At 37.6% G+C, this 22158-nt stretch overlaps 1 protein-coding gene and 1 long non-coding RNA gene across 4 annotated transcripts in view; one reads left to right on the top strand and one right to left on the bottom strand.

Moving 5' to 3' along the window:
* LOC139988361 (uncharacterized) overlaps positions 1 to 22158 on the bottom strand; it is a 111282-nt gene that overhangs the window by 7023 nt on the left and 82101 nt on the right. The gene's annotated exons all lie outside the window — the stretch shown is intronic.
* Blo (bloated) overlaps positions 16010 to 22158 on the top strand; it is a 164938-nt gene continuing 158789 nt past the window's right edge. The window contains exon 1 of one of the 2 annotated variants that reach the window (XR_011800001.1): positions 16010 to 16958. The gene's annotated coding sequence lies outside the window, so the exon portion shown is untranslated. The remainder of the gene's footprint in view (positions 16959 to 22158) is intronic. The other variant, XM_072004829.1, reaches the window with a different exon arrangement.

The following is a 22158-nucleotide window of genomic DNA, read 5'->3' as shown; positions in this document are numbered from 1 at the left end:
TTGGTTGCGAGTAATTACTATAAATGATTCTAGTTTTTTAAATTACGGATAATCATTATCGATGACGAGAATTTAATGTTGATTACCAATAACCAATGTAAATGATCGGAATTTTTTTTCGTTATCAGTAACCATTATCGATGGCAAAAACTTTTCCGATTACATTCGATTGTTGTCAATTATTACTAACATTGCTAATAATTAGCGCATATTCATTGACAACGTAAAAAACAACGATTATAATACGTACATATTTTATTAAGCAAAAAGAAAACGGTACAAAATATATGAAACAACGAATAAGATATAAGAAATCGTAATAAAAGATTTTTATTAATACTTGTATTAATATTTGATTAGCAGTAACCAAGAAAATTTTTTGCCATTGGTATTGATAAACGAAAAAAAATTCGATCCATCGATAATGTTTATTGATAACCGAAAAAAATTCCGACCGTTTATATTGACTACTGATAAGCAAAGTTGAATTTCTGTTACCAATAATGATTACTGATAACCAAGAAAAATGTTCGTCATTCACAATGGTTATTCGTATTAATATTCTTTAATCATTTCATCTTTTGAGAAATTTCTTTTATATTTTACTCACGGACTTTTCCCCTAAAAATGTTCAAAATAAATGTTATTTCGGGTCTCTGCCTTTTACAATAAGACACACAATACTGATCAGGAAAATTATTAACGAAAAACCTGTCTATTACATGTAAATGTACTTTACTTCCTTCCTCGTTACACAAAAGGAGAATTCTAAAAACTACCCTCCCCCATCGTGCAGCACAAAAACCACCGTAACCTTAAAAGCTGTTCAACATCTTATCATCGTGTCCTTCCTCCGCGTACTCGCCCTTGTTACACACAAATCCGTCGCGTGTGTACTTCCGTGAAAACGTCGAGCGCGTGTCTCTAAGCGTATCGGTGAATGCCGGAGCGGATCGTACGGCCGGTGCACCGGCCTTATGGGTGTAATGATGTTATTTTCTTGTAGCAGTAACTCCGTGGCGGCGCAAAAACCAAGCCCCCACGGCAGTTACATGTCTGTAGCAGTCCGCATACCTAGCTCGTTCGACTTTAACCCCCTGCGTGCGTACCACACGGCCCCCGTACGCATTCCGTATTCTCCTACTGGCCGGCGTGCCGTTACCGTAGTTACACACCTGGACGCCATTTGTACGGCCAAGGTAGGGGAAGCTTTCCCTTTTTATTTTTGCGTGGGTAGGCTAGATCGAAGCCACCGCTGGTGGAATCTTCTTCAAGGCGAAGCCGACGAAGAGCCGGTAGCCCCTTTCGTTGCTCGTTATTACGTCGCTGGACGCGCCAGCTTTCAAGTATCCTACCTTTTTTATTACCGAATGAAGCAGCCGATAATTAAAGGCGGACCAACAATCCCAAAGAACACACACGAGTGCGAGTATTGCTGTTTTTGGGTGTGAAGGATGACTAACGAACGAATATTAGCATATATACTTTCTCCTTTTTTTTCAATATTCTTCCATCTCTTTCTTAATTAAAGATTCCTTTTTAATGTGAATACATAAGGGACCACTCTGACCTACGTACCGAAGAAAACTGATTGCTATGGGATGGACCGCGTGAAAAGTTGCAAAAATCTACAGGCTCACTACATAAAAATATATAAAATAGTGTATTTGCTCGTTGCGATATCTAATGACATAAATTTCTGCGTGGATTTTATCTTTTTAAATTGCATTTTAAATGCATTTTAATTGCATCGAAAATAAAAATTTACATATGAACATATGCAGTCTACTTAGCTCGTAACTCGTGTAAAGTTCTGCTTATAAACTGCAGTGTATACATGTGCACATCTGCACGTGAAAACAGGATCAAGCACAGTAATTCTCTTGTCCCTTGTTCCATTCCACTCGTCATCTCTCCAACTTTTTAAAGTACTTCGCTTAACTCTAATAATAAGAATTCCACCATAAATTCCTCGAATCCCGTAAAGAAGGCGGGTCGTTTCCTACTATCCGCGTTATTCCCTCGGCACACGTAGCTCGTAGTTCGCGTCGAAGACGAAAGGTCGGATTTTTGCCAGCAAGAGCCGCGAGACGATCGTAAAGTGGCGAGTCTCGAGTCCGTCAAAAAGTCCGTGACGCATCTTTGGTCTCGGAGCATTGGTCTTATTTAAGCGTCGACTAACGTCACCTATCGTCGGTAACGGGCTCCGTTTAATTTTCATGGGAACAATTTCGTGGCGCATAATGAGCGCGTTCTGCTCCACGGGGTCCGGTTGACCGTTATTAAATTCTCGGTAGAAAGCGAACCGATACCGGGCTACCGGTTCAACGGTTCGGTATGCCGCTCTCCTAGGCTCGCTCGCGATTTAACGATCCTCCACCGAGGATCAGGGCTGTTGAACATTATCCTGAAATACGCATTATTAATGGAAATTCAACGGATAATTTGCTCTCTCACCGATGGGTGCTTCCTCCTTTCGCCGCTGGCTGAGACCGCCCCCTTCTTCGACCAACGTGTCTCTCTAAACAATTTTAAGGTGGGCACGGGTTATGATACTAAACTGCATAGATGACTAACGCAAATAAAATTTATGTAACACCTCGTAGTGAAAAAATACGACTGCTCTACCTCTGAAATTAAATAGCTTTTTTCATCAGAACTGTAGAAGTTTATTGTAATGTTTAGTTTAACACATTGTACATTATATCTTGTGTTTTTTATCGGAGTGTGCAGAAACATGCGTTCTCGCGTATTCTTTTTTCCCTTTTTTCATTTCTATTGGTTTTTTTTTTTTTTATTTTTATATTGCGTGTTCACGCAACAGGTACGTCAGCAATGTTACTTAGATAATTGTAACGGCGCAATTTTTGTTTTAGAAAAAAATTGTTGCATATTAAAGGATTAACCTGACGGAACTATTTAATTGGACAAGATAATTAAATCATTATTAGTTCTCTTGAAAACACCTTGCGGTACTTCAACGAGTTACTAATTATCTTCCTTTGCAAGAAGACGATTTTTGTTAGATATGCTACAAAGAAACAACTGATCCTAAATTAACAGCGTACAGCTCTAAACGATACTCTAGGTAGTTATTAATTATTGCAATCGTCAGAAGTCCTAAACTAATCACTGATTTTCCAACCTCACTAATCGCGTTCATACGCTACAACATTCTATAAATACTATACTGTACAACGACTATTACAAGCCTCCAATTGTGCTCTAATGCTAAGAACACCTAAAGGATCTTGGCCTTAAGCTGAAGGGACAACAAATAAGTAAATAAATAAAAAAGAACAACAAGGGTCCGCTATACCACCAAAACCCTTGAACTCTCGTTACCGTACACCGCAGATATCCTAGTATAGTGATTACTAGTAGGCGATAAAACACACGAAGACGAGCTCACGACGTAGTCTGCTGCATAATTTCCAGCGCGGTTCTTTTCTTGCGACGCGAGAGACGAGCTGAGACGCTTGTTTCACCTGGACTCTGGACCCTGTACTTGCTTTGCTCGCAAATAATACCGCGGCGCGTTTCTTATTTCGCGTGCTGCTCGCGTCGAGAACACGCGGCGGCCACTTCGACCGGTCGCGGTCACAGCTGTCCACCAGGATGCTTGATAATGCTCGGAGTCTCGCGGTACTGGCCGAGAATAATTCTGCGTGTAGTATGGACTATCATGGCTGGGACCACAAGCGGCTGGCCATTAAGACGTTTATTGCCAAGGGAAAATTTTATTCATATTATGCCGCGAATAGTCGGGAGCGAAACGACTGCTGACCCGTTAGACCGATAAAGTGTCGTACAATGGATTTTTGACGCGTGTGACGGACGCTCGTTCGTGGTATTCTTTATGCCACTGCGTCCTCGTCTGTTTCGGCTAAAATGGTGCTATTTGTATAAATAGTACCATTGCTTTAAATAGTGCTATATAGTGGTAAGAATAAAGTTGGCGAGGTACATGGTACGAGAGAATGCCATAATCTTACAAAATTATATTTGACAATAGCTGTGAGTGGATACAGTGGCGAACAAAGGATAGTTCATAAAAGGAAACGTCATTTTACAAAATGGACTTATATTTAATGAGAGCGATGTAACATATACCGTAGAATAAATGACTGTTACCGATTTGGTGAACAATCTTTAGTACAAAAGTTAATAAAATTTATAGTGTATCTATCTTAAACTTTATTTTATGTGGGGAAATTTTGGTTTGGTTAGATCCTTTCGTTTTTAAAATTATTTAAGGACGATAAACGTGTGTCTACAATCTTGTTCTGCCTGTTATATCGAAACAAATATGGGCAATTCATGCGAACATTTTGACATTTAGAATCGTGTAAAAATTCTTTAGAAATAAACTAAAACTTTCCTATGATTCTACATAACATGATTAACATAGCCGCCTCATAAATTTCTGTTAATAACAATACTTCGTTTCCTGTCCCCTGTTTCGTAAATTATAAATTTATAAATCTAAAGGATCATCGTAGAAATCGAATGATTAAGTAGTATTTGAATGGATCTGGCCAAATTTGTATATTTACTTAGGTAGTTCCTCGAGAGAACACAAAGAGTAGAAACTTGAAAGGAATGCAGAAACTTTTGCTTCTTCGAATAGGAAGGCACGTTAATTAGATGTAATTAGAATGCGGAAAAGTTTCAAACGATTTATAATTGCATGTTGGTTTACCGACGTTTCCTTACCTCTATTAAAAAATATGCGTTAGTATTAACTAGAAAAACATTCGAGGCCTTGAATAGTTTCTACATTTCCGTTTATCGATTTTTTTTTTACGGAAATTTAACGATGTGTCAACCTTCCTCGTAATATGTGTTTTTCTTTCTTCCAATACTTACTATTTACTTGCAACACTTGCAGTTAAAAATTTAAACTAAATAACGAAAGAAACACAAAGAAACGATTAAAAATACTTCATGATTGTAAACTAAATAAATATGATTAATAGTCTGGGAATTTATACTAAAAGAACGAAGCAGAGATTTGTCTTATCCTGCTAATATTAAAATAAATAAATAATTTGCATTAATAAGATTCCAATTAAAATCGTCGTGCTCGTATACGTCCTAAATGTAAAATATAGTTCAGAAAATATGGTCCATTCGTCATTGGTAACGATCGCGTTGTGCAACACCTCGGCCCCTAGTTTCACGTATTTCACAAAAACGCCTACGAATCTTGGCAGTGTCAACACCCGATTTGCATAGGCGCATCGATTAGCGTCCAGCATTAGTCGAATGCAAATCGACCTACCCACGGCATCCGAATTCGTCGAATCAGCTAATCGAAATTGATTTATCGCTCGTATAAATAGCTACAGGATCCGATATCCACGTGTATCCTAACCGTGGCGTAACATCATCGTCGAAATTCATCCTCCGATTACAATGAATGAGATACAAATTAAGCGGGTGGCTTCTATTTTAACCCATTAAATATCAGGTTTCATAATATTGAATTTCGTAGAAAATTTTATAAAAACTATTGCGATATTTATTATATTATGGTGGGATTCTTGATTTATTTATTTTGTTTTGTACAAGTCCCTGACGTGGGTTAATTGGTTCTGTGTTGCTAGAAATCGTGTCGTTCCAGATTTAGGATTTATAAAAGATTTAAATTTATATGAGTTGTCATTTAAAGATCTTGTTATTCCATTCTCAAATGTATAATTCAGACATTATATTATTCGATGATCATCCCGTATTTATTGTTATATAAGCACTTTGTCTATAAATTCTGTAAAATTTTACAAGCTTGCTATAAAATTCGGCTATAAACGGAGATTTACAACAATTTATATCATATTTCTATTTTTGTGTATATAGTTTCCCTATATTTCTGTATCATAATGCTTATTATACTTTTTACTTTTCATATACACTAGATAGTTTATCTCATGTAGTAAAGAGACGAACAAATATATTTTGCACTACAGAGAATTTAACATTCTACGTTATTGTACAATTAAATTTAAGATTTTTAAATTTTTTCTACGTGTCCTACGTTTATTTACGTGGTTTACTAATTACACGCGTTTGATGGCTGCGGTTTGCGCCAAAACTTAATGACAATGCTCTCGAAGATTCAAGTGGTTAATTATAGGACGCGCGACTCTTTTCCACCCCATCCCGTCACTGGGCGAAGCCTTTTAAGCCACTTTTAGCCTGTCAAAGTTGTTCCGGCCGCTGCTGACACGATTGTCGGCTGCCAGTATCGTGATTAAACGCATTTCGATAAAGACGCGATCCGAAACCAAGATACTGGGAGGGACATCCACTGGGATGAGGTTGCTCGATCAGCTTCAACGTCGTGCGCTAAAGCGGAGGCCCCTAGGTTTGGCTGCTCAAGGTCATTCATCCAACCATAACCTATTGTTAGAGATAGTAAGCGATCATCTTCTCTAGTTTTTAATTTTCGTTCTTAATAGGGGCCATAAAAGTAATAGATGATCGATAGAATTATCGAAATAATAGATGATGATAATAGAAGTACTAGATTAATATCAATAGGAATTATGAAATGAACATTTGACAATAATTTGGATTTTTTATCCAGACGTTCATTTTTATCTCGAAGCCTAGAGTAGATAATTCTTATAGATTTATTATAATAAAAGCAGTTAGCCATTAGGAAAGTGCACAGAATTACGTGGATATTACTTTAATTAAATAGAATGATATTTTGTAGAAATTACGTATGGTTGAAGCTTCATTTGAATGCATAAACCTAATGTTTTTATAATAATTTTGCATTTTCGAAATATACAGTGTACATTAAAATTTACAATATATACAATGTAGGTAAATAAATATAAAACAAGTATTTTATTCGAAAAACATTTCTTATATATATAAGAATAAATTTCTTCTTGGATTATTGCAAATGTAATTTAACTTTATTATAAGAAGACTTTATTCGTAAAGACTTTATTTTATTTGTAAAATAACTTTATTTGTAAGAACAAATAAAAATAAAAAGGAAGAATGAGGTATCGAACAACTGATAGCCTTGAGATATCGGAACTCGTGGCCTTCGCTTCAGCTCCGTAAATTGAATCGTAGGATCTGGAGGAGGAAGGACATAGGTCATGACAGGGTCAGATGTCATTTTATACGAAAGAACGCGAAGAAACTGGAAGACAGTGGGCTCAGGGTGAAACACGTGATTGATGATAGATCCTGAAATAAATATAGCTTTTTAACTTTTGTTTCTTCCACCAAAGAAGACTTAATGGCTTTTTCGAGCTACATTCCCGAAAAGGTTAATTTATCGCGTCTTTGTGATTGCCGGTGGAAATGTTTCGCTTGGATTGTTCGTTGAGTTTACGAGGAATTTGTGCGATAAACGTGATGCATAAGGAAAGATAATTTTGTTGACCAACGAATCATCTTTTTCGCTTTTACGCCGGCATTTTTAAGCATTTAGAACTCGTTGAAAATTCGCGGTAATGCAATACAAGCGGATATAAAATAAATTTTATTTATAGAGTTGCACGATAGCATTAAGTATAATTTATTGTAAAATGGAATTTTTCAACGAAAGTAAGATTTCTTCAGAAAAGAAAATTTTCCAAAAATCATCTGCATATCAGCTGTCATGTCCCGCGACCCGCGTGATCCGTGGCGCGAAAGTAAAATTGATAAATTCTTTTAAACCGAAATAATTTAAAACGTTTATTCGAAACCGCGTTTACAGTATTTGAAGTGAAAGACAGTTAAAGCCGCTAAAAGCTATATCTTGCGCAAATTCATCTAACTATGTTTTTATAACGATATTATGACGATTTAAATTGTAAACAAAGTCGGCTGTTGAACAAACGTTGGGGATCTTCCCAAACATTTTCAAAAGAAAGACTCCGACATTTTTTCATCTCCGACAGATATAAATGTAGCGACTCAGAGAAGTCAGCAGGAGTATGAATTTGAGTTTGAGTTCGAGTTCGAATTCGAGTTTGAATTTGAGTTTGAGTTTGAGTTTGAGTTTGAGTTCGAGTTCGAATTCGAGTTTGAATTTGAGTTTGAGTTTGAGTTTGAGTTTGAGTTTGAGTTTGAGTTTGAGTTTGAGTTTGAGAATATTTACCGTTTGGTTATCGAATAAATTAAATAGCGTTCGTCTATCGAAGAGCCAGTTATCATTTTGTCTATTGAAGAATTAGTTATCATTTGTCTACCAAAGAATCATCACCTGTCAACCGAAGAATTTCATATCCGTCAGTCAATTGTCAATATCGAAATTGAGTAAAATTTCAATAAAACATTTTATATTGATAAACTATTTTCGAACAATTTTAATCCTCTCCCGTACCAGTATTCCCGCACATAGCAGGTTATTGCCAGTTGCATTAAACGTCAGTTGACGCTACCTTCTCGTCGCCTACTAAATAGAACGTTACATCAGCTACACTTTGAAAAAAATGAAATATCGTTGTCTTAAGAAAATTATAAAACTAGTAATAGGAATAATAGAATAGTAAAATATCCTAAACAAAGTAATGCATAAACAAAAACAATTGTTGGATATTAATTGTATAATTTTCAAGACCTCGCCGAATAGAGACATTTATTATGCAACAATCTAACATTTCTCAGCCAGTTTCTTTGATTCTCCTTTCTATTCGTTTCAAACGACCTGCCATAATTCTTTTTATCGATACCAGACACTCCCGCTGTTTCTGAGTTACAACGCAGGTTGGTTTTAGACCGATTAACACGCAATAGAAAGATTTCGTTCATGATCGATGAGTCTGAGTCTGTATTTCACAATTGCCATAAACTCTACCTTCGATTCATAAATCTTTTACAAACGTCCACACACCTTAAAAAAAAAAAAAAAGAAAAGAAAAAAGAAGGCAGAAGACGAAAAGAAGGAAGAAGGCACGAAGAATGTATAACACTGGCGTCCTTAATTTAAAAATATATTTAATTGTATCTTTAGAAATAAATTATAGTAATCTATAATAGGAAGATCGAAGGTTTACGGAATGATTTGCAGGATGCGAATGCAAACAAATTTCACCGTGAGGTCGGGTGCACTCGATCTCGGAGCACGTGAATATTTGCCTACAACTTCACAGTTTCAAAAGACACGGTAAACATTCGCAACTGTACAAACGATAACGCTGCGGTTAAATCGTCGTTATTAATAAGATCCTGGAGAAGCTTGTTGCACGTTCCATGGGAATATGAATCGAAAGGAGGACATGCTCTTTGTGATTTACAGCGATCATTATTGAGAACATAATTCTTGCGTTCGTTCTCAGCGTGTGCATATTTCCATTTGAAGGTTCTTTTTGTTGTTTCTTTTTTTTTTTTTTTTATTAAACTTGTTACTTTCTCGTTTTTCATTCCCTTTCAATTCCTTTTTATTTTATTTCATGTTTCTCTTCCGTTCCCGTTAAAAATTTTTAAATTAAAAGTAAGTTATTAAAGTCGCAACAAAAATTTAAAATATTTCCGAATCACATCGATTCGATAAATTAATAATAAAAGTCGAAGGTATTTCTTAAATATTCTAGAGCCGAGTTTTCACAGCCTGTCTTATTAATGTCAAAACTATTTTTGGATTATGAATTTTTATATATTTATGTGAAATGTGAAAGTGCAAAAATGCAGAGTATGCAAAACTATATAAAATTATTCAATAATATTTAGCGAATAAAACAATAATCTACCCAGATTCTATCTTTTTAATTATCTTCTTAATAATATGAATTTTCATAAATATCTGCAGTCTATCTATCAACAATAATAACAAAAGTAGCACTAATAATTTTGCAGCTTCGCAACAATGTATAAACGCTCGATCGTGTTTTCATCGCGATAAATCTTGAATTTTTCAGTGAAATAAGTAGAGTCATCGCGTTACGCGGCTGAATGGGAATGACACCCGTCTGTTTCATTAACTAATCCGATAAAATGCCCGAACAATTCAAGCCGTTGATTATGGATCAGCTGATTTAATACCCTGGCCTTTGAAGTACACTCTACTCGTTCTTTCGCACATAAACATCCTAACAGGTCGGTATTCGCGTAATCCTTGGACAAACTGATCGTGTCGTTAGGTTAGATACACGTTAGTTTAAAAACGAAAGAGCGACGAGACCAGAGAACACGAAGATAATGCTATCGATGGCATGGACCGAAGAGTTGTGAATGTCGTTGCTCGTACACTTTCTCTGATCGAGTTGAAGGAAACGTCAATAAGGTTTTTCATTGAGACGAATAGGTCGATGCAGGATTGATATGGATAAGACAATGGAGAAAGAAAAATCAATATCATTTGTTTTTATTAACGCAGTTTTAACCTCCGTGAGGAGATTATTCCACAAAACATTGTACAAAACCTGTTGATATTTATATGTTGATATTTTCTTAAACCATTAGATTGCAATTTGCATATAGGCTTGTAATATGTAGCACATTACACGATAATGGAAAGAAAAGACTTGCATTCGCAGTTCATCGATTAGTTTGGTTCTTTGTGAACGTCAGAAATTCAGTCGCTCACACTAAAAATTCACATTAATTGCAACACTTATTAACACGGGAACTGTCGACGATTACGATCTATAATTTACGTCAAAGAAATCGAAACGAGAGGCGTATGAAAATATATATAACACAGTCCATATATTTTACAAAAGTCGTTCGAATGAACAAAAATACACTGTTATTAAATTTATAAAATTTCTATGAACATTTTTTAACCCATCAATCCAATGATAGTTTAAATGTTAATTCGTGGTACTTCAAATATTTTCCTCATACACGTAATCAATATGGTATATATACCAAATATTATAACAAAATAAGGGTTGCTTGAAATTTATATATCACCGCAATGAAAGGTAATAAAATAATGGATAAATACACGGTAACGAATTTTAATGAACAAATAGGTCACTCTGCCTCAATCATGTTCCCTTTTACACATACTGAAGTTTCCCTTTTCGACTCTAGCATTACGCGCTACATAATCCCATTGCATGCAACGTGTGGAGAGCAATTGGATTAAAAATTGTCATGAGAATGATGACAAGGTCGACCAAATAAAGTACTCAAACCTACCTATATGTAATGCGTACAAACCCAGTCATTAAAATGAAACACAAAAGAAACAGAAGCTTTTAACAAGACTGAAAAACGTACTTAACACTTCGTCAAGCTACCGAGTACCGAGCAACAAAACAACAAACACAATTCAGGTCAGTTTTGATCTACGCAAATGCTGCTACGTAACAATTCGCGAGAGTCACTTTCAAGCGGTCGACGAGTGTTCGTTGCAGCAGTCACGTTCTCGCAGCGCGGCGACAAAAAGGTGAACCGTTTAATTTGCCGGCTCGTGCGCTGGTAATTAGTCATATGCGGCCGACGAAGTCGTAAAGTAAACTGTTCGACGGCAGGTTACCTTATAGATCTGTCACATCTGTCATACGGACGCATTGAACTGACGCAACGTGGCATCGAGACAATCGTACATAGAACACCCACCGAGCCTGCTGCATGGTTATGTCACAAGGTACCCGACTTACTGCTTCACCGAGAAAAAATTAAGTTTCCAATGTGCATATGCGAGTGATAAGAGGGAGAAGGCTGAGTATTGGCTCTCACTGTTCTATGGTCCCACACGCAATGACTCACGAAAGTATTTAAACAACACTCTCACGAATATAGCAGGTCAACGTGGAAAGAACAAAAAGGTGGCAAAGTCAAAAATTAAAAACCATACTTGAACAAAACTTGTGTGAATATTGAGCATACCGGCATAAAAATAGGAAGATGACAAAACAAAAATTTAAGAACCATATTTGCACAAAATTTGTATGGATACCTTGCATCAACGTAAAAGTGATAAACAGATGTCAAGACGAGAAGCAAAGAACCACACTGGACGCAGACTAATATATTCCGAATTGAAAAATTTGTGAAGAAACAGGTATCTTAACAGAAAGAGAGGAAATCACTTTGCACAGCATAAAGTATCAAAAGTATTTGATTGAAAAACTATGCTAGCATCTTGATCATAGATTTATTAGATACCTCTAAAGAATGAGAAAGACCAAAGTGGCACCATTTTTTATAGTTACCATTTAGATTAGCGTATTATGCGGGTGTATTCACATTCATCACATACATAGACTATCATAGATTATGCTGAATATTATTGTACGATAGGTTGCACATGTATAGTTTACAAATCACTAAGTGTATTCACATTCATCACAGACATAGATTGTCATAGATTATGCTGAATATTATTGTACGATAGATTGCACATGTATAGTTTCCAGATCACTGAGTGTATTCACATTCATCACATACATAGATTGTCATAGATCGTGGTGAATATTATTGCACGATAGATTTCACATGTGCAGTTTACAAATTTAAAAGAATGAATATGTATTTGTTATAGTAAACTTTTAGTCGATTGACTAAAAGGTCCAAAAAAGATCTCTCTTTCTCTCCCTCTCTCTCTCTCTCTCTCTCTTTCTGTCGCTCACTCACTCACTCATTTTTAAACCCTAAACTCTTCGAAAAAACCTCATTTTTTATCGATGAAGCTATGCCTAGATCGTCCAAAACAGCGGCACAAACTCGAAACGCGTTTCGAACGCAGCGAAACGCGATCTGACTGTACACACATACAATCACACGCATCCCCGTATGTTCTACTTAGCCACCGCACCGGTAGAAAGTGAAAATAAGTTCTCAGTACTAAACATGGTTTGCTCGTTCCGGAGTTGCTAGCTGCCGGGACCAATTAGAGACGTCTGTCCACTGTGAGATCACTAAAAGTCTGACTCTTCATTAGCGCTGGAAATAGTGTAGTAAGTTCAAGGTCGACGCATTCGAAATGGAAGTAGGTAGGAAGATTGTTCCTCGCTATCGTAAATTCTGCGATTTTATCACTGTAGATAGAGGTGTTACGAGTAGAAACGAAGCATTCCAAAATTACGCAACAACTGAAACTATTGCGTGGTTACGATCCAACTATGAAAATTAATTCGTATTTTTCAAAATTGTTGTTACATTTGTCATCTTGAGTGACTTTAAATAGGAAGTTTCGCTTATAGTAAGTAAAAAGCAGGAAGCTGTAAATATTCTTCTTTATATTTTAATTTAATAATATAATAATACTTATGTGTGTGTTTAAAGAGAATAAGATATTGATGCAATTTAATTACTTCTTCAATATACAAAACTTTTGTAATAGAAAATCTTTGATATTTAAAGTTATTGATAGCTGAAATCAAAATATCGAAGCAACATGATGATCAGTCGAAATATTTTTTTCTTACTTATTAATAATAAATATTAATAATAAATATTATTTGCTTACTTTCTGGAACATTGTGATTACATCAGTAAAAGGGCACTATCATACAGAAAAGACTGGTTCCAGTGGTGAAGTTAAGTACCCTTGGGCATGTTTAGTGCTTGGCTGACTTTCTATTTAGGAAATCCACGTAAAGTACATATAACTGTTTAGAAACTTCAGTTACGTTAAAGCTCACCTAACAGCAATTTTATGAATTTAAAATTCCTTTTTATTTGATTCTAATAAATAATTGTATCTTCTATAGTAAAAATAGTACTTTATCGAAGCTAATTAATAAAAAAAGAATAAAGCTTATGAAACGAGTCAATACTTACAAAATCTCTACCGAATTTCTATAGTTTCGAATTTACATAAAAGTATTACATTTAATTCAAAGTTCTCGCAAGGTGCCAGAAGCTTTACAATTGGATTCAACCTACTTGCAATATACTGAATTCCACCGCTATCACAGCACTTGATTCTTCATCAAGTAGACACTACGTAACATAACGAATCGACTTTAAAGCTCAATTATTTATATACCCGGTCGGCGTTGATTCGCCCATGCGATGATTACGCCAATCATAATACTCTCGGCTCGCTAACAGCACGACATTGTGATTGGCCCGCGGACGGATCCACGGCTAACTACTCGCAGAAATCAAGCAAAATAGTAACAAGACCGATCCTCAATCACCTGTAATTGTACTCTGTCTGTTCTCTGTCGGCTGCACACCCTTGATACTTAGCGATGCACACAATTTTCTTCTCTTCTCGCGACTCGCCTCCCCATCTCTTTGCTCTGTTGCCTGTTTGCCAGTTCTTATGCTTACTTTCGTGTTCACGACCGTATTTATTAAGACGACACGTAGAGTTTGACGTGGATCAAGGAATAAGGCCGTCCCTTAACCGTTGAAATTTACAACAAATCACTTGACAAACGATATCGAGGGATCGGAGGATTTTTTAATAAGTACGTCAAGAAGCGTTTCGATCATTTGTAATCGGTGTATTAGTAACAATACCGTTCTTTTCGGTGTACCGTGGCTTAAAAAAGTATTTAAACGCTGATCACAAAACATTTTGCACAATAGATGTATTAGATCCGTTAAACAAAACAAACTTGAAATTTCGTTAGCACTGTGACGAGACACGATTATCGTGATTATGATAGTAAAATTGAAAATCAACCCGAGAATGTATATAGAGGTTACAAGATATATTGGAAATATACTCTCAGTGAAAAATTAGTATATATACAGTATAAATAATAGTTATAAACATGCAGTAATATCAGAAATGATGTCAGTAAATATTGTGGTTTGCTAATATAGAGAATAATTGGTTGTTCAAATACTGTGGTGATCTTCACGATCACCAAAAAATATCTTATAACTTCTAATAAATACATATTGCTTCCAGTACTCGTAATTCTTATAAATTAAATCTTATAAATTCTATATACATTTTCAGATCCGTTTCAAACTTTACCAATGTAATTACGATAAGCGTATCTCGCTACAGTGCTAACGAGATTTCGAAATGTTTTATATAATATATACACGAAAGGTTTTTAAAGAGTCCGAATACTTTCATGAGCTACTGTACGTACTTGAGTACTATACTGTGAAGAATACCCTGAAAGCTCTGCATAGTTTCGTCTGCTTACTTATGTTCTATAGTGGAGGGTATCCGTGTACACGTTAGTTCGTCTTCCGTTGGACTGTTAACGAGCCATTGCTGTGAATAATGCTCCCATTTCAGAGCCTCTTAAGCGGAATATGGATGCTTAGAGCGTTGATAACTTGTTAGTTTGAGCGATGCGCGTGGAGTAGCTACTTTTATACAGTATACGATTCTATTAGCCGTTTAGCTCGTAATAGTGAGAAAAACTGGCCAAGTCCATTAATATTGAATTATTTTCCAATGTTATTAAATACGTATCTTGTTTTTGCTTTAGGAAAACGTAAATTGTTTCGAGCAAAACTGTTTCACATACTGGGGCAAGAAAAAGTATCTTTTATCCACGTTTCTATCGAAACCTTTTTAGAACGTTACATTTACGCTCAAAATTAGAAACATCCATAAGAATTCAACGTTTCGATAAGAACGACGACTAAAATTATTCCACGAAAGCTCTACTTTCTAAATCACCATTCTCCGTACCATTCTCCATTTGCAGCGAATCGATTCGCCTACCGCGATGTCTCAATCGCTACCGAACAACGTTCTATAATCGACCATTTGCAAGCGCATCAGCCACCGATCCAGTCATCCTCCACAGCTCTTATTTGCCCGCCAACTCACCAACGATGAGTGCAACGAAGACTCGAGTTGGAGAAACGATCGCTACCACCCTCGCAACGAGAAGATGTCCAAGATCCGCGCCAAGTATAGCGTTTGTCCATGGACCAAATCAACGCACAGAGAACGCCCAACCAGAGAGACTCAAAGAGTCAGAGAGACAAACACGGACGAACGTTCTCTTGTAGCGAAGACCGAGAACAGAGATGCCCCGGTGTTGTGCAGGTTTTTGGTGGGGGACCTTGACCGAGTGACGTTCACCAGCCGCAGAAGCAAGCAACAACGTGCAGCAGGAGCAGCGAGCAGTAATAGCAGCATCAGCGCCGGCCGGTACCCTACCAGGTTGCTCCGCGACGTATGTATACCTGTTAAAGTCCGCATGTCCGTTGCTTCTTACAGTCCGTTCGTCCATTCGTCCATCCGTCCGTCCGTGCATCCGTGGCGCGTTCGTCTGTCCGTACGTCCGTCCGTTCGTCCGTTGGTGCCTTCTCTCCTGCCTGTCTCTGTCTCGGGGCCCGGTCCGGTACGTCGGTGGGATAGGACGAAGCCGCGGTGGAAGGAGTAGTAAGCGGCCTACGCAGTTTCAACCTGGGTCCCAGCTTTTATTAGTTCTTCGACGCTCGGCGGAGAACGGTGCGTGCCGGAGTGGTAGCAAGCAGTGCTTTCAGGCCCGGGATTACCTAACGACCGCGTAGTCGGTGCGAACGAATCGTCCGAGTGACACCCGAACGACTCAGCCGAGGAACGAGTCCAACGAATCCGTCAGGTGGATACCATCGATTCATGGTATCGTATACGAAAGTTTCTACATCGTGTATGTCGACGTCGAACTTCGACTTTCTTTGGATCTCTTTATTATTGTGTGTGATCGTAGTTGATACCTAAGAGTGACTTCGAAGGAGACAAGTGACGGACAGTTTCGAATACCGTGATATAGTACGCACAGTGTGATCTCTAGGTATCGAGATAAAACGAAAGAGAGGGAAACGAGTCGAACCGATCGATGATCGATGATAATCGTCATCGCGACGTCGCATCGGATCAGGATCGGGCGCAAGGTGTTCGTCTCGCCGGTCCCACGGGACGAGACACCCGGCTGCCCCGGTGGCAGTGACAGTTGCTGTACGTGAGAGTGTTTTGTTCGACCTGGCCACGAGCTCCAGTTCTCTCCTCCCCCTCTTTTGCTCGTCTTCTTGCCGTTCTGTTTGGCGCGCGGACGAACCGTTGGTGCGCGAAGGGGGATATCCTTAAACAGTATACCAGAGGCATTACCGATCGGAATGCTACTGTGCCAGTGAAGGTAAATTGAATTCTGAAGTTCGATACTTTATGCCAGGCCGTATTAGGCTCTCGAGGACAGACGTCCGAGTCTTTGACGAGTCTCTTCTGCCTGATCACCGAGGATTGAATCATTTGAAACGAGAGATCTGGTCGATCGACTTCCGATCCCGAGACACGCTTCCGATTCTCAACGCATGTTGCGTGACATGTAACAGAGGAGATTCGTCTTTGACCAAGATTCTCCGCTCTGAGGGAAGGCAATGTCGCAGTTATCGTGTCGATCAAAGCTACCAGTGTGTTTGTTCGCAAGTGTAGTGACGCGACGCATGTCGGTAGCTCGGTGTTACATAAAAACCTGATATCTATGGATGATCGCGTGTTTGCAGATGTTAAACAGCCTTGGAAATTCAAGCTGTGAATTAGTCGCGAAAGCAATATGCTGGTGCAAATTTATTGTGATCCGTGTGAAACACGTTCCTAAATGGACGATAAAATATTTGTTCGATCGAGAAACGTATAACTTGGTTGGTATCGATGGATCGTAGGTGATTTACGACAGTTTAGGTTAATTCTTAGCTTACGTAATACTCCACTTGGAGAACTTTTATTTCATTACCACAATCTAGTGGAGGATTTTAGAAACTTCAATATGAACGCTAAATGAAATGCTTGCAACGCAATTATCTAATAAACAATAAAGTATTTTAACCGTATAGAAATCTGTGGTAATAAAAGTATGGACGCCTGTGTAGTTAAAAATTACGTCACTTAACTGTGTTCGGTTTTGTTTAACGATTCGTATTAATTCGTATTCAACACTTTAAAAGGCACAAGTGACATTTAAAAATATCGAACACGCGTAAGGTATACGACTAAATAGAAATCGAATTTTGATACAGATAAAGATAAAACGAAATTAAATAACACGAATGAAAAACCAAAACTGTTTTAACGACCTATGACCGAATCGATATCAATGAAGCGTTAGACAAAGCACATTTCCCTCCCTCAAACAGCGAAATCTGAACGGAGCTTCACGCAAATCGCAATCTTTCGTGTCATTCATTTCGAAACGAACGAACGGACGGACGCGACTCACCTTCGCAACGAGATCACCGTAATTATCCTGATCGTGAAAGAACGTCGAGGCTCGGATGGACGGCTCGTTTGATCCGTGTTCATCAAACGACCGGGAAGGCGAGACGCTAATCGAAAGGGAAACGACTTTCAGCGGACGCACGAGTAGATTGCGGGGACGGGAACGCGTGCGATTTACTCTCGCCGAGCGGGGATCTCGTCGATAGGGAAACCAGAAATGCAATGAGAGGCCAGTATCGCATTAACTGAAAGATCAATTAACTCGCGTTAACGGACACTTTAATCACAGACGCGCCTAGCTTAGCTCGATGAAGATGAGTGTTGATCCTACGTGCGCGGTTTGCTCGCTTCTTCCCTGCATAGGGTTTTTCGTGCGATTTAATTCCCTTGCTATGTAGGATTTTTCATACGATTTCATTCCTTTACTACGTAGGATTTTTCGTACGATTTAATTCCTTTGTTACGTAAGATTTTTCCCGCGATTTCATTCCTTCGCCGTATTGGATTTTTCGTGCGAATTGATTCTTCTACGTTTAGTTTCCTCGTTGGCGTTAGCAAGAGAGTTGTTACAGTTTAAGCGAGTAAATGTTAGAGTGACAAATGGTCAAAGGTTATATGAGGGACTTTCTAGAGTTTATAGAAATCGATAGAAAGTAGTATTTTGATACTTGAGTTTCAAGCGTGATACAACGAACATGTAAGTGCCGATGGTATCGAAGTTAGAAGTGATTTTTCACTGGTTTTTAACGAAAGGTTGAATTGGGAAATTTTATCGAGTTTCGTAGAAATCTATCGAAAGTGGTATTTCGAAACCTAACATGATGATTATCTAACAATAGATCTATAATCGTGTGTGAAAGTGTTTTTATTTTTAATCAATTCCGAAGTGGGTTTCTAAAGAAGTATTTTTTGAAAAGATACTGGGAACAAGTACCTAAGTTTAAACGGGTTTTAACGTAGAAAATTTGAAAAAAAATAAAATGTAGGATTATAATTTAACTTTTATGTCAATAACGTGTGACGCGGATATAATTGGTGATAAAAATCGTATAAAATGATTTAAAAAGACTTTTTATTATCATCGATGTTTTAAACGAAGCCTCCAGTGAACAGAATCGCGTGATGTGAACGTCGGAACGTGATGATAAATTTGATTTACGATTTTCTAGGAAAAAATTGTCAAAAATGTTTTATGTATTTAAATAACCGAAGATCATACAGTCATATTTTATGGTCATGTCTTTTCCCCTTTGCAACACAAGGACTAAATTTGCATTCTACGTCGGCTCCACATTAATCAAATCTCTTTACTGACTAGTCCGCGATCAAAATTTTGTTTCTAAAACACAATTACAGCAAAAAATAATCGTTGATTATTTGTCTTAATCTGACTTCAAAGGATCAACATAAAACTAACCAAAATAGTCCATCCGAAAAACATGAATACACACAAATTATTTATTTTCCCCTGTAATTCTACATGTATACAACAAAAGAACGATTGTATGCAAACCATCAATACATTTTTTTAGTTTCAAAACTAAATTCTAACAGCGAGTTGCCTACACAGGCAACCTCGTAAAAAATTCCTCTCCCTCTCTCTAAACTTATTATTCCCGAGAAGGCATAAAGTATCCAAAATATACGCATAAAGTATCCAAAATTTATTACACCGAAAACGAAACGATCCAAGAGACGTACTTCCATCGATTCTCCTAAGACAAAACAAAGAAAAAAAGGAAAGAAATATCAGAATAACCTGCCGAACGAACGACAGAATTCCGAGAAGCGTGCCAATATATAGCGCGAGAGATTGAACTTGTGTCCGGAGGATACGGCGGTTAAAAGTCTCGCGGAGAAGAAGCGAAGGCGCAATAAAAGGCCACGTGGAGTTTGACACAATTACGAGGGCCTCGTCTCGTCCTGTTTCAGTATCCTCCTCGACGCGTCCCTCGTTAAGTCCAGAAATAGACGCCAGGGCCCTGCCACCAGCCCTTATGAACGGCTCAATCCTTCTCCCCTCTTTTCTTCCTTTCTTCTGCTCGCTCTTTTGTTTCGCCTGTCCGCTCGCGGCGAACCTCGCGGAATGAAGATCGCGCCTCGTCTTGACGCGCGAATCCACCGCGCGGCTCTTGAATATCTTTTACGCTCTCCCTTTGATCTCTTTCTCTTGCGTTTGGTTGCACGCGACGCGACGCAGAGGAGGAAAAGCCGAGGCACCGTCGTGGATCCGCGATATTCGGGGCACGAACCCCTTACGACCTTGGCGCCGTCGAAGTGTGCCAGTGGAACATACGCCGGGAACCGCGCCACCTATTGAGCGAGAAATCTTTCCAGGCGATGGATTTAGGGCGCATCGAAGCTGGCTTCCTTACCTTCTTTCTTTTCCATTTTGTTATTTTTCTTCTTCTTTTGTTTTTGATTTCTTTAATGTGTAAAGGATATTAAAAGAGTCAGTTGATGATTGCTGTAGGTGGAATGTGCTGTTGAATAAACTTCATTCTGGATGAGAGACATTGAGATAATTAGGTATTGAATTATTTCCATGTTAATTGAAAACACGGGCAGTGATAGAGAGATTAATTAATATTTTGATTAAGATTTGAATTAAAATATTGATGCAATCTTTTTGAAAGTATAGAAGGAATTGGGATAAAAATATCGATCGTATGATCTTGGAATAAAAATTTTGTAGATTTTGTTAGAATAAAGTAATTGTTAATTATTAGGATAAATTTGGTACATGGCCATACACATACATTCAGTACGTAACATTCGTTATACAACATTGTATATGTAATAATTTATTAGAATAAGCGAAAGAGGCATTTCGAGGCACAAAAAGTATTTATATTTTCTTGGTATGCATTTTCTTGCACAAAATTGTTGATGGAACGCGAAGTGAATATTATCTCGTATTATGTCTATCGCTATTAGATGGTTCTCATCTTATCTAGGCAAAACGCGATTTGTTTTACTTTGAATATTATAACATATACTTATTTCTATAAAAGAGTTTTTAAATTGATGGTTATCTATAAGAGTATTGGTAACTTTTGTAGTAGATATTTTCTACCATATTGATAACAGTCATCTATTCCAAAGTACATATTATATCTATCCATCGTTTCTATCAAATGTAATTCCATTTTGTAAAATTACAGTGGGTTTTCGTATCGCCTAGCTTTTAGATTTCCTTTTCTCCGCCACTGTATATACAACAAAGAAAAAGGTAAAGGAAATTTATACGTATAAAAATTCATATGACGCACACAGTATGCAAAAATACGTAAAAACAATCAAAAAGTAAAGTAAAGTACTCGTTATATTATTTAGAGGGTGAAACAAATCTGTGCTTAGATTCTTCAGCTCTATTCATAAAAATATAAATCTGTGTCTACGATCTAGTAACGGCCAGTAATAACTGTTCGTTCGATTTTTAGTTTTATTTTCCCCGATAACGAACCATCGGCGCCATATAGAAGAATTCTCTCTGAAGTGAATAGTGCTCGTCACTTCCTCGTCGTTCCCTCGACCATATTAAAAAACCAACCAACGGTTGTAACGCGCGATCCTTGCTTCGGGCGCGATCCTTTGATTTTATCATTGACTCATTGAATGGACGAGCCGCCACGACGGGAGAACAATAAAACAGCCACGGGAAGGTGCTAAATATTTACAGGAGACACGTGACTGTTTATTGCGGCGAAGTGGCGAACGTAGAACGCTAGAGAATCATATCGTACATTCCGCTAACGTGTCTTTTATCGTCGGTTTTCTTGATTACTTCGCGCGTGTACCAGACACTTCAGGGTTTCAAGGATTTGTCGCCTTCGATCGGTTGTGGTTGATTGTGTGATTTTTATTAAAAGTTCACGAGCGAGAATGTCGATTATTATATTTTCCGACGTGTCGTAAAGCGTTGTAGTTTTATTAAGCAATTCTAAAAGTTTCCGCAGTTTAAAACTGTTCGTGTTAAGAAATATCGTAGTTTCGTTAAAGTCGAAGTCTCTTATCGAAAATAATTTCTATAATATTCAATACACGTTTTTGGGAATATAAAGACACTAATTTCACGTCTATAAGAATGCGAATTTCTTGGGAAGAAAAGCTCAGATAGG

Source organism: Bombus fervidus, chromosome 1 (assembly GCF_041682495.2).
Source record: "Bombus fervidus isolate BK054 chromosome 1, iyBomFerv1, whole genome shotgun sequence".
NCBI lineage: Eukaryota > Metazoa > Arthropoda > Insecta > Hymenoptera > Apidae > Bombus > Bombus fervidus.
The sequence above is the reverse complement of the archived record's forward strand: the minus strand, read 5'-3'. Positions and strand labels throughout refer to the sequence as shown.